The 17,976-nt window shown below is 35.5% G+C and overlaps 1 non-coding gene across 1 annotated transcript; it reads left to right on the plus strand.

The window, feature by feature from the left end:
- The first annotated feature begins 16,668 nt into the window (after positions 1 to 16,668).
- Positions 16,669 to 16,775, plus strand: LOC136234417 (small nucleolar RNA R71). Its single transcript, XR_010691301.1, has one exon. It is a non-coding gene; the product is annotated as a small nucleolar RNA R71 (small nucleolar RNA).
- Positions 16,776 to 17,976: the final 1,201 nt, after the last annotated feature.

Here is a 17,976-nt window from a genome sequence, read left to right on the forward strand (position 1 = left end):
TATGCGGTTTGGTTTAATTCGGCTGCATGATTTTTAAGCGGCGTATATACCAGTTCGAGACACGTATTTAACGATATTGGTTCATTTTCTTTAACTACCCTTGGGATGGATATATATCGTAGATACAGAATGACTTTGGTCGTTTGTTTATTTTTGCTTTTCTTTTATTTTCTTAGTCACTTTTGCGGACACGTCCATTTCTCTTAAGAACGACACAAGGCATAACGTAAGAGCTCGTCTTCTATTCGGAAGGGACGGGCCACGTTTGTGAAACTCTTTACGTTACAACGGGGTCATTCGAAACAGAAATGTTCTTTGTTTTTGTTCTGTCATAATCTCGTTTTATCCCAACCTATTTAAAGAATGTGAATAACGGCTACTGTTAATATAGTCTTTTGAATCGAGATATAACTATCCTTAATATCAAACCGACTTGAACTAATACGTGATTACGTCACAACGTATTTCCTGAACATGTGCCTTCTTTGGGACACGGAAAGGGACCAGGCGGGTCGCACAAGTTCATTCATACGAGATGACTAAGTCGTCTTTAGTTCGAATCGTTTCGATGTTTCGGGGTAGTTTGTACATCGGTTTAAGAGTATATATTAACGTATCGTTTCATTTTCTTTACATATTTTAGGATTAGACACGTATCATGGCAATTTGAAAACACAAACTGATTCATTCATCACATCAAAAATGGTAACGGGTAATCCTATGGCAACTTCTAAGGCTACTATATGCTGACACGGCTGATCGCGGGACCTCACAGGACCGCACAAATTCGCCCCTAACGAATGGATAGGGACCCTTTGGCGCCTTACTGTAAGGGGGAACTTACACTAGCCTCTTTCGAGCGACGAATGGACTCTCGCTAGAGGTTTCGCGGAAATTACCCAAAAGGTTTGCAATAATGCTTATGAATGCATATGAAAAGAAATAATACGATCCATCCCTGTTAAGGGCTTAATACACGCCTTTCGGAATCAAATTTCTCGCTTCTCCAGCAGAGTCGCCACTTGTTAGACGAGGTGCCGAAGCCTAATCTCTCGGGCGGACCGGGGGGTGGACACCTCATGGCGACGTAAGCGGTGATTGGCGCCGAAAGCAACCAATCGTGGAATCAAGCTGCTCGGCAGGACCGGAGCTCGGAGTATGGAAGAGTCGCCACCCACGAATGGGAAAATGAACACCGATCCCTTGCGGGAGACCGGTGAGGGTTCGGGAAACTTAGGTACTAGCCGAGAAGGCTAGCTCCTTTCAGGAGAAAGGCTACTAGGCACCCCGACATCGCCCGGTTATGAACCACCGGCCTCCTACTCAGCGTGTTAGGCGATAACGGACTAATCGCATATTTCTTGAAGTTTAAAATTCATTTGAAACCTTTTCTTTCTCGTTTTGAAAACCGTTTTGAGCATATATTATTAAAAGCCACTTTGGTAAAGAATCACCCATTTACATTGATGCCAAATATATATAAAAGAGAGGGGGAGAAGGAAGAATTGATTTATTTTACAGTGTGTCTTATGCTTCGATTCATACATTAATCCTACACTAAACTCACTCCCCGAAAACGAGTTTATTTACATGGTTCGTACCTTAATCGCCGTTGGAACGATTTAGGTACATTTCAAAACCCCGTTGATTTACATGGCATCTACTCGAATCGCCGTTGGAACGACTCGAGCGTTTGAAGACGTGGAATAAAGAATTTTAATCCAAAAACGTGGTTAGGCATACAAGTCAATTTATTTTGTACAAATCATTTGAGAAAACAATTCAAAACTTTATTATTTACAATAAAAACGATTTTAATTACAAGATTCGCCTAATCCGTCATTGGAACGGATTAAGGTTTTAAAACGTGATGTTTTAAGAAAAGGTTTAAAAATGCCAAGAAAACGTTATTTACACTTTAGGAACATCTAGAAAAACTTTAATTTACACCAACAAATTAAACTCTCTTTTTGTGATTTATTTTCCCTTTTTCACTCAATTAACCCTTACTTGAATATAATTGCAACGAATAACAAATTAAACCCAAAATTCACCCCACTAAATACATTTTAAAATAGATACATTTTGGATAAAAATGGTATTTACACCTATAGATTAAAAATAAGGTAAAACCTAATATACACTATAGTTATGGGTATGTACCAACAAAAAGGAAAATAATACTAAGAATAGTATACTTATTATCCTAATTAAAAACTTATAAAAATAATGCATAATGTTTATAAATAAGAAAATAGCATTTGACCCAAAAATAGTTTTTACATAAGAAAATAACCTTTATCCCCAAAATAACTATTATAATAAGTATATAGGAAATAACTCTCCTAAATATACATTAAACATCAAAATAACACCTAATTATCCTCAAAACATCTACTAATTAATTACCCCAAAATATCCAAGTAAATAACCTTCTAAAATAATACCCAACATAGCTTAAATGAATTAAGAAGAAAATATATACATATAGTTTAATTAAATCAAATTGATGAAAGAAAGGATATAAACACATTAAATAAACATATGTATAAAGTATTTAAAAATAGCTTGAGAGTATATATTACATAAATATACATATATGTATAAAGGACCAAAAGCCTAAAAGTTGAGAAGGAGGGACCAAAACAGCATTTTTTTTACATTTCAGCAGATTTACCGACGGAAAATCCGTAGGTAAACAGCAATCAGTGACAGAAAAGGAAGAATTACAGAAACAGTCCACAACTTTCCAGATTTGTTCAAAAGCTTTAAATTAAGTCTAATTCGATCGTTTTGGAACTCCGAACTACCAAAAATGGATCATAGTCTATAACGGAGGTTCTTAAATGATGTTTTTTTATTTAAAACGTTATTTGGGAAAATTTTGAAAAACTTTATAATTACAACGTTTTTAATACCCGAACTACCTTTGAATCGGATCCTAGTTCGTATTGGGATATCAAAACGAGGTTTTTATTTCAAAGCTAAACCGAATTTTTATTTAACACGGGATGAAAATAAATAAATACGGAAAATTAAATAAAACGTGACAAATAAATAAATAACTAAATAAATAAAATTATAACATAAAAATAAATAAAGAAAATAAAACAAATGAAATAAATAAAACGAGTCTAGTCCTCAGATAATACCTCAAGTTCGGTATTAACGGTTGAAGTCGGTTGATACCACAAATCGTGCCTTTCCGGTGTTTTTTGTGTTTTTGGTAAAATCTTAACTTTTAGGAAATTCGGAATTTTTAGGAAAAAAAATGTTTTTTCACAAAAAAAAGTCACTTCTCTCTCTAAAATGTTAGAGTAAGAAGTTCCCCTCCTAAAAAAGTCCTCCACAAATGCATGGGGATCCGTGCCTTATATAGGCACCGGATCACCGGAAACTTTGGGCGACGCCCGAAGAAAATTGGGCGTCGCCCAAAGTCCGTTGGGCGAACGCCCAACTTTCGTTGGGCGGACGCCCAACATGGTTGGGCGAACGCCCAACTATTGTTGGGCGTACGCCCAACTTCAGTTGGGCGTCCGCCCAACGTCGCTGGGTGCTCGCCCAGCGGCTGCCGGGCGCGCTTGCCCAGCGGCCGTCGGGCGTGCGCGTCCCACGGTCGTCGAGTGCGCGCTCCGCACTGCCGGGCATCCGCGCCCAACGGGCATCGAGCGTGCGCCCCGCGCTGCCGGGCGTGCGTCCAACTGTCGTCGGACACGCGTCGGCTGCCGCTAGGCGCTCGCACCACGTCGCTGAGCGCTCGCGAGCCGTCCACTTGACGACCGCGCCTCACATTAACTTTTCTTTTCTTCTTATATATTTTTGTTTTAAAACTTCCGGAATCAACCGCTTCGACCGTTTTGTTTACAGGTTTTCGTCACAGGTCCTCCGACTCGGTGTCTACAACGGTAAGAAAAGTTTTATTTTTTTAACATGTATAATTTATTCGGCTACCTTTCTTTAATGTAAATTCCTTAATTAAACTTTCATAATTAATTTCGTCTAGTAAGTGTTCTTCTCTATTATGGATGTTGCATTGTTGTATGTTGTAACATGTTAAAAAATAGATGAAGAGGCCGGTATAGCAAAAATAAAAAGACAAACACGAGCACCACATTTGCAACCCACTTAGGATAATACACTTTTTTAATATGGCCACACTTTTTTAACTTCTTTACTTATGTCTGGATGATTTTTTTCCTTTCAGCTCCATAATTCAGGTTGACATTTAATGCATCATGACTTCGGGAGAAACCCCTTTAATATCTTTTGGACACCATGCAAAGTCATCGATATGTTCTTTTAACATTTCCAATAACAACTTCTTTAGACTCCTTTTGAATTTCTATAGATAGCTAGACAAATTTCCCTTCGGCAAGCCATATTATTTTTAAGACTCATACTGGTTCCGCTTTCTCCTTTTTTTCAAAATTCAATCAATCAACCTTTCGTTCATTCCTCATGGTTCTTTCTGAGAGAGAAGAAGAAGTGGTTCTTGAAGAAGGGACGACGCCGTCAATGACAAAGTGACAGATAGAAGAACATATTAGGTTAGGTGAATTCAGAATTGAGGGAGGGAGAGATGAGAGAGGTTAGGGCTTGGTGAGTTTTAGGATTTGTCGAGAGGTTAGGTTAGGGATGGATGGATCGTGAAGTCTGCTTCTAATTGAGTGAATGAAGGATATAACTGTAATTGAATTTTTCGTGTCTTTCTCTTAGACAAAACAACGCCATTCCACTTAAGTGGAATGGCATTGTTTTGTTTAAGAGTAAGATAAAAAAAAGGGATAAGTACGAAAAAAATGATTGTGGTATACACTTTTTGCAAACTCGAACCTGTGGTATTTTTTTTTTTTTGCAAACAGAGGTATGTGTTACAGGTCGTTAGCAAATAGAGGTAAATTAACTAACGGTGAAATTAACCCCCCTAATTATCTAATTATCACAAATAAACCCCAAAATCTAAAATAAAAATACCATTTTTTCCATCTCTTTTTCATTTCTTCTTCTTCTTCTTCTTCTTCTTTCTCCTCTCCTCCTCTTCTTCTTTTCTTCTATTTTTTTTCAAAATTTTGATTCCAGAATTTCTGGAATTTTTCAGAAGAAATTTTCCAGAATTCTGGAAATTTTCAGAAATTTTGGACGTCTGAAATCCTGACGTTCATCACGTCTAGATTTTCAGAAATTCTAGAATCAAAATTTAAAAAAAAATAGAAGAAAGAAGAAGAAGATGAGAGGAGGAAGAAGAAGAGAAGAAGAAGAAGAAGAAGAAGAAGAAGAAGAGAGGAGAGAGAGAAGAGAGAGAAAGAAGAAGGAAAATAAAAAAATGAAAAAGAGATGGAAAAGATGGTATTTTTTTTGATTTTGGGGTTTATTTATGATAATTAGATAATTAGGGGGGTTAATTTATAAAATAAATAAATATAAGGACCAAATTAACTCTTTTCTCTTTGAATTTTAACACCGTTAGTCAATTTAACCTCTGTTTGCTAACAGCCTGTAACACATACCTCTGTTTGCAAAAAAAAAAATACCACAGGTTCGAGTTTGCAAAAAGTATATATCACAAGCATTTTTTTTGTACTTATCCCTAAAAAAATTACAATTGTATCTCTACCTATTCATCTTCTACTTCTCGAAGACAGGAGCTTCCCAACAGCACAACAATATCATTTTTTAGGGGCAATGTTGAGCGATTTCCGCAAGTGCACGGTATACGCTTATAGTAATAAAAGATATCGAACCCACAGGGAACGCTTTTTAACTAAAACTTTATTTAATTCGGTTTAGTCACGTGTTTAGGTTTAACAAAAGAATATCGTTTAATTGATTGAATTGGTTTTGGTAAATTAGGATTAGATAGAAGGATTATATCGAGTTTAGAGAACAGTTCTGTTTTGGAATTTTGATTACAAAACAGATACTTCCGTAATTGGAATAAATAGAAGGTATAAAACTTATTTTCATAAAGCAAAGAAAGCAACTTTAACTTTGTAAAGATTATGGACATGTAACAATATAGCGATTTATTCAATTAAATGGCTTTGAACCGTAGAAATCCCCCTGATGTTGAGTTGATTTCTACCTTAATCAAACTAGTATTTTATGTCTGATAAGCCGCGATCAGCGATCATGTCATCCATAAAAACTAAATCTGTCAAGTGTTCAACAAAGTTCTTATATGAATAAGATGGAATAGAACGTTTTAATAAAAACACCAATTTATCATTTTAATAACAACAGTAAGAATGTATTAAATAAATAAGTATATCATTAATGAAATGTGAATTTTCACAAGTTAACAGAGAAGTAGAAACTTGGATCTTCGGAATAGAGACTGATCTCGTCTACTACCAGAATGAAAACTAAACTAATACTGTTTATAACTAATCTAATAACAATTCGTGTACAGCACGATTGTTTACACAGAAATGAAATCTAACTTTCTGATTCTTTTCTGAATCAGAAACCCAACATAATAACTTTCTTCTCTAATTTCTCTAACTTTTTCCAACCTTGATTTCTGAAATGGATCACTTATTTATAGTTGTTGAAGGGTTGTAAATGACGGGTCGTGTCCGCTGGTGAAGGGTTGCTTTTATCCGAACGAACAGACGCGTTTTTCCGATTTAAAACATGTGTTTTGTGTGCAGAATGGTTCGCTGTCGCGACTGAGATTCTGAAAATCTCAGTCGCGACAGGGGGTATAGGGACGAGTGAAAACTTCATTTTTCTCCCGAGCTGGCTTCCGTAGGTCGCGACTGAGATTCTCAAAATCTCAGTCGCGACAGAGAGAATTTTCCCTATCTCTCGACTGCTTTCCATCCTTCTTGAGTGTTCTTCTGGCCGATATGCTTCTCGGTATGTTTTTTAGGTTTTTCCTCCATTTTAGCTCCGTTTTCGCTCCTTTTTGGATTTAACCAAATAATTAAGTACCTTGCATCAAATAAGTAAATAAAGACGTAAAAGTATTCCAAATGAATATAATTAACATGATTTTAATGTAAATTTAACGTATTTATGTATGATATTTTAGGTATATTTTGGGCTTAACAAACTCCCACACTTAAGCTTTTGCTAGTCCCGAGCAAAATTTCACTGAATTTATCCTTTAATCAATCTCTTTGTAAAATAGAACATATATCCATATATTCCTCTTTGAATTAGTTAAACCAAAAGATAAACTTTTCATGACAAATTTATACGCAAAGCATCAAACTAGCTAGTGTAAAAGAGATATATTACTCGTATTGTATTTCAATTTTTATATTGAAGTATTCGGGACGGTGTAAGCACGCATGTTTCCGAATCTTTCGTCTCAAGGCATTTCTAATCACAAAATTTCCTTTCCCAAACCTAAACTATTATAAATATAGATTTAAGGACTTAGGTTTAATACATTTGCTTAGTTACGCCCAAGATAAGGGTGGTCTCGATCGTAACTTTATACGCATTAATTTGCTTTCGTGTTCGTTTAAGAGGTACCGACCATGCCATGGGTGGACGCAATCGTTACTTAAAACTTTAAACACGTTTAATTTTTGCTTTAATTTTTTTTAACGTTCCTTTCATACCTCGACCGTGATAAGGGTGGTTGCAATCGTGGCCAAAAGTAAATGGTACTTAATGTTCTTCTCTTTCATACCTCGATTGTGATAAGGTTGGTCTCAATCGTGGCCAAAAGTTAAGAATACGACTACTTGATTTAATTAACATGAAAATAAAATTGGGAAAGAAAAATAGCATATTCATCCTATATTGACTTGAAATTCAACATGTATTATGGCTAAAGTTTTCTTAAAAACTTCAATTGGTTTTTAATGTAAGACGAAAAATCATATCGAGCGAAAAAGCTAAAGTTGTTAGTTTGATTTATGCCTATAAACCTAATTGAAAATTGAAAATAAGATTTATATCTATCATGAATTCATGACATAAAGTAGAGATTTGAAACTAAAGAAATTTTACTTATATACATTTACTCGAGACGTTTTTTGATAAAATCGTATCGGAGATTTGTAAAAATATTTGTAAAAATATAGCCCGTATAGAAATATTATTTCTACCAATAATAATAACCTTAAAATATGTTAAGCATTATTTTAAAAGTAGAATTTATTTGAAACATATGAAATATATACTTTAACAAAAATTATATGTTTATGAAAAATTGCTATTATTTTTGAAAAGTGTTGCACATTATATAAAAATGTTGCATTTGTTTTTTGAAAAATGTTGCATATTATACTTTACTTAAAATTGAATAACAATATGCAAAATAAATAGCATTCATTCTTGTTCGTTGCATTCATTCGTACATAAAAAATAAAATGAATATGAAATACCTCCTCCCACACTTAATTTGGACCATGTCCTCATTGGTGCAAAAAGCGATAAAACACAAAAAATAGTACGAAATAAACCATACGAATTAGAAATGAAAATAATAATACGATAACATTCAAACAGAATAATAAAAATAATTGTACCAAACATAATTAAAAATATTGTACCAAAGTGAACAAGACATAATAAAAATAACGAAAATGAGTTAAAGATAGAAAGGATAAAACCTATCAAGGCGAAGGTGGTGGAGAAGGCGTAGTCTCAACTCCTTGGCGTCGGAAGAAAAAGAGCAACCGGCGACGAGTAGATTTGTGCTCACGACTCAACGTAGTGATCCTTGAACTCATTTCGGCATTGTTGGCAACGACTTCATCTAACCGCAAATTCATGTGACGATTATGCTCCTTCATTTGTGTCAAAACACGTTGCCAACCAACTTGTTCTTCAACATTCGGTTCCACATTTGCTTGCTCGGTGGCATTAACATCAACATTCTCCTCCTCCTCCTCGTCTTCATCAAATTCCTCTTCATCATCCTCATCATCATCTTGGGCACCTAAACCTTGAGAACCCGAGGCTTCACTACCTATAGTAGCAAAAACACGTCTTGTGCGATCCGCATAAGATATAAAGGCGGGGGGTCCCATTTTCTTCAATAAATTGACCCTTTGAAGTGCCGTGAGATCCAAGAAAGGTAAACCAACATGAGGCATATTTTGATAATCCGCTAATTCACCTCGAGCGCCCAAAACAATGCCGGTAATTAAATTACCCATAGGCACTTGCTTATTGCGGGACTTGGAAGCTCGAACTAAATTAGTAAATATCATCTCAATACTATCAATTGTCAAACCCTTAAAAATAGCATCTAACACAACCAAATCACGAACTTGCACTTTTGAACTTTCAACCCGACCAAATAAGGAGAATGATAAAAACTTGTGAAAGAAGAATATACAATCATCCTTAAGTAGCTTACTAGATGTATTCTTTGGACTAAAAACATCTAAACCGGTTAAAGTATTCCAAACCGTGTGTGAATCAAAAGGCTTTGGCTTTGAATAAAAATTCCGAGTAGGAAAACCAAACCAACGGTTCATGACCGCATACCCAACATCATAACAGACTCCATCATTCCGAAAAGAGATAACTCCTTTCTTCTTGTCATAGGTTAGAGTAACCAAAAACTCAATAATATGCGATTTAAGACTAGGAAAACGCATACTAGCAAATCGTTTCCAACCAAGAACGGTAAGAAATTCATCAATATGCTCGGTAAAAGAAAGTGTGTTTACCGTATCGGTGTCAAGAAAAAGCATGTCGACGAACTCTATTAGGCTATTAGAAAATCGGCGATATTTGCGTCCTTCGGCTTCCATAGTAATATCGAACGGTGCTCCATATTGAACCCGTAATCTAGTGACTTCGGTGGCCTTGGCTTTGTTTGCAACGGTCTTTTGTCTAGGCATAGTTTTTTTAGTGAAAGGTGGTGAATGGAAAGAACAAAATATGAAAGGATGAAAGGAAGAGTAAAAGATAATGGTGGTGAATTGGGGAAGAAGAAGATGAATAGGGTAAATATTTATGGGGAAGATGAGTGAATCTTGGTATTGGGAAGAGAAAAGATGATTGATTGGTGTAAAAAGAGGTGATTTAAATAGGTGTAAGTAATAGGTATTGATTAGGATAGGTGAATAGAGTAGTAAATAGAGTAGGAATAGGAAAGAGAGTGAGAATTCGACCCCAATCCCGTCCCTGTAGGTCGCAAGTCGCGACTGAGATTTTCAAAATCTCAGTCGCGACAGCAAGAAGGTAGGGGGACGAAATTTTCGCTGAATGTTGTCCTCTGCTGTCTCAACTGAGAATTCGCAATCTCAACTGAGAATTTGAAAAATCTGGGTAAAATTGGGACTGTTTTTGATGATTTTAACACTTCTAAACCAATTCCTCTTAGAAGTAAGTGACATTAATGTGAATATTAATCCCTAAAACCGAGATAAACAAAACTGAAACATTAAATTAAAGGAAAACCAAAGGTTGTTCCTTAAATAAAAGAAATAAACTAAAGAATTAATGCACTTTTATTTATTATTAGCAAAAATATAAACAATACCTTAATATATAGATTTACATAGAAACATTAAAAAACATAAATTACAAACAAACACTCATATATATTAAAACAACAGAAACGCAAATTATATCCCTAAGTAGATGACAGACGATGTGCATTGGCCCTGTTAATCTTCGTTTGAATGAAGACTTGCCTCTCTGGTGCAGAAAGGAATGTTGGACCAGAACGGAAAACTCGTTTGACAAGTCCCTCGTTCTCCAAGAACTCGTAGTCTAGAATAGGAAATGGTTCTGTATCAGTCCAAGGGACAGAAATGGTTCCCTTGGCTCCTAATATGATTCCACAAATGATGTTGGCGAACCCAATCTTCCGTTTCTTCGAACGGGAAGCAGCAACTAACCCCTCTATTAGAATCTTTGAGGAGTTCACAGAGTTGCCTTGGAAAATGTCGCCCAACACATAGAGATCAGTATCTTTCACAATATTGCTACTGACTCGACCAAAAAGGCTGTGACAGAGGAACTTATGCAGATACAACATGGAATTAGAATTAATGGATTTGTTGAAGGCAAGACGTGGATTGAATCGCCAAAATCCCGTTAACATCCTCCATATATCTCTAGAAGTCATATCCCTTCCAGGATGGTGTTGAGTTGTGTCTCGGGGTGGAAAACCAAACCAATTATGTAGTTCTGGATATCCAAAAGTGAATACCTCTCCCTCACAACGAAAACTGAGACGAACACGTCTCTTGTTGACGAACCTAACGGTGGAGAAAAATTCCAGAACCCAATTTCCAATTATAGGAAATTTCATAGAAACAAATTTGGACCAACCCAAATTAGTCAGATAGCGATCAATGTCTTCGCTTATCCCGAGTTCCTCGTTCAGAAACTCGTCCAGATACATCATGACAAAGAATTGAGCATATCTGAATTGCAGAAAGCGTTTCCCCTCGTCATGGTTATAAATGGGAAACCATGCACCATATCGATCGGAGATATCAACTTTCCCTTTTTGAGAAGAAGTGCGTTTTTGAACATTTTTCAAAGACTTAGTCATGTCTGTGAGAGAAAAAAAAATGAAGTCTGTAGGATTTGAGAATTTGAGAAAGAAATTCAGAAAGATGAAATGAAATGGAAGAAGTCTGATCCTACAGGAATATATAAATCCTATAAGTGAAAGGTTGTGTCTGTTAGAAAGAAAAAAGGTGCCAAAGTGATACCTCTTTGATTCAACTGACAGAAATTTTAAAGAAGGAAGACTGTAATCCCTTACAGTTATTTCAATTGCAAAAAGACAAAAAAATCTCAAATGAGATTTTCGGAATCTCAACTGAGATTTTCAAATCCTGGAATATGAAAAATCTCAACTGAGATTTTGGAATATTTAATTTCTTAATAACACTTAACACTTAATGAAATCATTTTCAAAACATGACTAAATTAAAATTTTAATGCGAACAAAACTCATTTGTACATAAAAATAAATATATAAAAATAAATAAAAATTAAAGTAAATAAAATTAAAAATAAAAATAAATAAATTAAAATTACGAACATAAAATAATAAAAAAACTATAAATTAAAACATGAAAACTAAAGAAATTAATTTTCATAAAATTTATCCACGGATTCAATTGCTTGAATTGGAGCTCCGTCGAAATAAATCTTGCAACGATTACCATTGACCTTAAATCGTTCGCCATTAGACTTTTCTAGCTCTAATGTTCCGTAATCAAATGTTTTAACAACCAAAAATGGTCCAGCCCATCTAGATTTTAGTTTACCTGGAAATAATTTTAATCTCGAATTAAAAAGTAAGACTTTATCCCCAACATTAAAGTTTTTAATTTTGATTTTGGCATCATGCCACTTTTTAATTTTTTCCTTATAAATTCTTGCATTTTCGTAGGACAAGTAGCGTAATTCATCCAACTCGTTTAAGTCAAACAAACGCTTTTTCCCTGCGCTTTGCAAATCATAATTAAGGGTTTTTATAGCCCAATATGCTTTATGTTCTAATTCAACCGGCAAATGACAAGCTTTACCATAGACTAATCTATAAGGTGTCATTCCGATAGGTGTTTTAAATGCAGTACGGTATGCCCATAATGCATCGTTAAGTTTATGTGCACAGTCTCTTCTAGAAGACGAAACTGTTTTCTCAAGTATCCATTTGAGTTCTCTATTTGAAATTTCTGCTTGACCATTCGTTTGAGGATGGTACGGTGTAGAGATACGGTGGTGTACTCCGTATTTTCTCATAAGTGACTCAAAAGCTCTATTCACGAAATGAGTACCACCGTCGCTTACCATAACTTTAGAAACTCCAAATCGACAGAATATTGAATTTAAAAACTTAACAACTACTTTAGAATCATTTGTCGGGGTTGCAATTGCTTCAACCCACTTTGAAACATAATCTACGGCTACTAATATATAATTTTTGCCAAAAGAAGGAGGAAAAGGACCCATGAAATTAATTCCCCATACGTCGAAGATTTCAACTTCCAATATGTTCGTAAGAGGCATCTCATCTTTCCTTCCTATATTCCCCGTTCTTTGACATTTATCACAGCGGATAATAAATGAACGGACATCTTTAAACAGAGTAGGCCAAAAGAATCCGCATTCAAGTATTCTAGCTGCTGTTTTGCTTACGCTATTATGACCTCCGTAAGCGCTAGCATGACATTCTAACATTATAGAGTCATGTTCAAACTCACTAACACATCTCCTGAGTATTCCATCGCCGCATGTTTTGAACAAGAATGAATCTTCCCAAAAATATTTCTTAACTTCTGAAAAGAATTTCTTCTTTTGCTGAGAAGTCAATCCATCTGGCACAACATGTGCGGCTAAGTAATTGGCTATATCCGCATACCATGGAGCTATGACACTTTGTACTTGCATGAGATGTTCATCGGGGAAATCATCTCGAATACCTGATGTTTCACCGATGGGACCGTTTTCATCCTCAAGTCTTGATAGATGATCGGCGACCAGGTTTTCAACTCCCTTTTTGTCTTTAATCTCAATGTCAAATTCTTGCAATAGTAAAACCCATCTAATAAGACGTGGTTTCGCATCTTTCTTAGCAAACAAATATCGTAAAGCTGCATGATCAGTATAAATGATGACTTTAGATCCTAACAAATAAGATCGGAATTTATCACATGCAAAAACTACTGCTAACATTTCTTTTTCAGTTGTGGTGTAATTTAGCTATGCACCGGACAAAGTGTGACTCGCATAATATATAACATGAAGTTTCTTATCCTTCCTTTGACCTAATACACATCCTACAGCTAAGTCACTCGCATCACACATAATTTCGAAAGGTAGATTCCAATCGGGTTTCGATATTATAGGTGTACTGACTAAAGCCGTTTTCAAGGTATTGAAAGCTTGTAAACAATCCTTATTAAAATCTAAAGTTGAATCCTTCATAAGCAAATTAGTAAGTGGTTTGGAGATTACAGAAAAGTTCTTTATAAACCGTCTGTAAAAACCTGCATGACCCAAAAATGATCTCACTCCCTTAACAGTGGTTGGTGGGGGTAATTTTTCTATAACTGAAATCTTTGCTCTGTCCACCTCTAAACCTTTTTCAGATATCTTATGACCTAAAACAATTCCTTCGTCTACCATGAAATGACATTTTTCCCAATTTAATACTAAATTCGTTTCCTCGCATCTAGACAATACTTTATCTAAGTTCTGTAAACATGCATCGAAAGAATCTCCATAAACTGAAAAATCATCCATGAAAACTTCCATTATGTCTTCAATGAAGTCATTAAATATTGTTGTCATACATCGTTGAAATGTTGCTGGTGCATTACATAGACCAAAATGCATTCTCCTATATGCAAATGTTCCATAAGGACACGTGAAGGTTGTTTTATCTTGGTCATCCGGGTAAATGTAAATTTGAAAGAATCCAGAATAACCATCTAGGAAACAATAAAATGCATGCCCGGCTATCCTTTCGATCATTTGATCAATGAAAGGTAGAGGAAAATGATCTTTCCTAGTAGCTTTATTTAGGTTCCTATAGTCTATACAAACCCTCCAACCGGTGGTGGTTCGTGTAGGTATCAGTTCACCTTCATCATTTCTTACAACAGTTATGCCTCCCTTTTTAGGTACACAATGGATTGGACTAACCCACTCACTATCCGAGATCGGATAAATGATTCCATTGTCTAAAAGTTTAGTAATCTCATTTTTGACTACTTCTTTCATGTTCGGATTTAAGCGTCTTTGCCTATCCGCTTTAGGTGGCTTGTCCTCTTCTAAGTGAATTCTGTGCATTACTATACTAGGATTAATTCCTTTTAAGTCTGAAATTTGCCATCCCATACTTTCTATCCTATTTCTAACAACTTCTTTCAATTTTTCTTCTTGATCGTTTGTTAATTTGTTAGAAATAATTATAGGTAGAGAATCGCCTTCGCCTAAGAAAGCGTACCTCAAATGACTGGGTAACTCTTTAAGTTCTAATTTAGGGGGTGTTACAATTGTAGGCGGAACTGGTCCATCTTCTCTAATCAAAGGCTCTGGGTCCTTATCATCTAATTCCTCGCCTATTATAGGTTCAATTATTTCTTCACTTTGAATTACATCATTGACACATTCCTCGACTAAATCAAGTTTCATACAAGCGAATTCCTCCATAGGGTATTTCATCGCTTTGTTCATATTAAACTCGACCTTATCTTCTCCTATCCTTAAAACTACTTTCCCTTCCGATACATCTACTAGAGCGCGTCCCGTGTTCATAAACGGTCTACCAAAAATTAAAGGGCAGTTTACATCATATGCAAAGTCTAATATAACAAAATCGGTAGGAAAAATAAATTTATCGACTTTGACTAAAACATCTTCAATTATACCAGATGGCCTTTTAGTGGTTTGATCCGCTAATTGCAAAACCATATTGGTACGTTTGATATCTTCTTCTAAACCTAACTTGTTAAAGATAGACAAGACATTAAGTTTATACTTGCTCCTAAATCACAAAGACAACTTGGGAATTCAATATCTCCCAATTTACATGGAATGGTAAAACATCCGGGGTCCTTGAGTTTTGTGGGCAAATTACTTGATACTATTGAACTACAGCCTTCAGTTAACGAAATGGATGAAATTCCTTCCCAACTGATTTTCTTCGAAATCAAATCCTTTAAAAACTTACCATAGTTAGGAATTTGTGTGATTGCATCCATAAATGTCAAATTGATGTGCAAATTTTTCAGTTTATCCAAAAACGTTAGAAGTTGTTTATCATAGTCCTTATTTCGGACTTTGTGCGGAAAAGGTGGCTTGGGTACAAAAGTTTTGGTACCTGCGTCAAATGGTGAACTATTTGTGTTTAAGATATCTTCTTTGGACTTTGGTAAATCAGTTCCTGGTAATGTTGCATCTTTGGGCATTTCAGGCCCTTGATAATTTTTCCCTGAACGAAGAGTGATAGCCTTCACCTGCTCTTTCGGATTTTCTTCCGTATGGCTGGGAAGACTTCCCTCTTTTCGGGTTGGAATTGATTTAGCAAGTTGACCAATTTGAACCTCCAAATTATGGATGCTAGATGAGTGGTTTTTAATAAGCTGATCGAATTTATTTTCGATCCGTTTAAAACCATCGTCGTGATTACTTAGTTTTCCACTGATAGCATCTATAAACTTGTCGATTTTAGAAGATAAAGTGCTAATCGTATCTCTTGACTGATTTTGATAATTAGTGGTACGATTTTGATTAGCACTTGTATTATTGTTATTGTTATCTTTCCAGTTAAAGTTAGGATGATTCCTCCATCCAGCATTATAGGTATTAGAATAAGGATTATTAGTTTGGTTTTGCCCTTGGACAAAATTTACCTGTTCGATCTCACTCGTATTTTCGTAGTCCACATCCGTTTGGAATGGATTACCATTGGTATCGCGTGGTGCCATAAATTTATCAATTTTGTGCGATAAAGCAGAAAATTGGGCTTGTAGCATCGCGACTGGATCAAGTTCAACTATACCTTTAACTGATGGTGTGGTTGAGGATGATGGTTTTGCCACCGGCATATGTCCACGTTCCGCAGGCCACATACTGCTGTTGATTGCCATTTCCTCCAAAAGTTCTCTCACTTGGGCTGATGTTTTCTTCATAAATAGCCCTCCCGACATTGCATCTAATGAACCCCTAGTTGTAGGATTTAGTCCATTGTAAAATGTTTGCATTAAAAGTCCAGCGGGTAATTGGTGGTGTGGGCATAAACGTTGAAGTTCTTTAAAACGTTCCCAAGTTTCATAAAGAGTCTCATTGTCATTTTGAGAAAAAGATGTTAACTCCTTTATGACTCTTGCGGTTTTTGCTAAAGGAAAATATTTAGATAAAAACGCTTGGGCTAATTGTTCCCAAGTGGCAAAAGTTGCGGCTGGCATAGAAGTTAACCATTCTTTGGCTCTATCCTTCAAAGTGAAAGGAAAGAGGCGAAGTTTGATTGCTTCTGCAGTCACATCTGGAATTTTAAAAGTATCACAAATTTCAAGGAAATTTGTTAAGTGGGTGTTAGGATTTTCGTTAGGTAACCCGTAAAATGTTACATTATTTTGCAACATATTAAGCAAAGTTGGCTTAATTTCAAATTGATTTGCGGTAATTCTGGGTCTAACGATACTATTGGTCACACCGGCCACACCTGGCCTAGCGTAATCCATAAGTGTTGGTGGGTCTGCCATTTTTTCTGGCTCGGTATATGTTTTTACTGGGGTCTTATTTTTGTTTTTCTTATTTTTCTTGTTCTTCCTAATGGTTTTCTCAATTTATGGGTCTATAGGGTCTGGTACAATACCTGAACTTCGAGAACTGCGCATGAACCTGAAATCTTGCACGAACCGAAACTACCTACAAAACAGAATTTGAAAAATAAATAAATTAGTAAATGAAAATTATTAAATTATAAAAGTTAAAATAAGTATGTTTAAACCTAGATTCGAAATAAAACACGAAAAATTTAAAATTTTGTCAAAAATTTTGGCGTTCCCCGGCAACGGCGCCAAAAACTTGTTGAGCGATTTCCGCAAGTGCACGGTATACGCTTGTAGTAATAAAAGATATCGAACCCACAGGGAACGCTTTTTAACTAAAACTTTATTTAATTCGGTTTAGTCACGTGTTTAGGTTTAACAAAAGAATATCGTTTAATTGATTGAATTGGTTTTGGTAAATTAGGATTAGATAGAAGGATTATATCGAGTTTAGAGAACAGTTCGGTTTTGGAATTTTGATTACAAAACAGATACTTCCGTAATTGGAATAAATAGAAGGTATACAACTTATTTTCATAAAGCAAAGAAAGCAACTTTAACTTTGTAAAGATTATGGACATGTAACAATATAGCGATTTATTCAATTAAATGGCTTTGAACCGTAGAAATCCCCCTGATGTTGAGTTGATTTCTACCTTAATCAAACTAGTATTTTATGTCTGATAAGCCGCGATCAGCGATCATGTCATCCATAAAAACTAAATCTGTCAAGTGTTCAACAAAGTTCTTATAT

This window comes from Euphorbia lathyris, chromosome 6 (assembly GCF_963576675.1).
Source record: "Euphorbia lathyris chromosome 6, ddEupLath1.1, whole genome shotgun sequence".
NCBI lineage: Eukaryota > Viridiplantae > Streptophyta > Magnoliopsida > Malpighiales > Euphorbiaceae > Euphorbia > Euphorbia lathyris.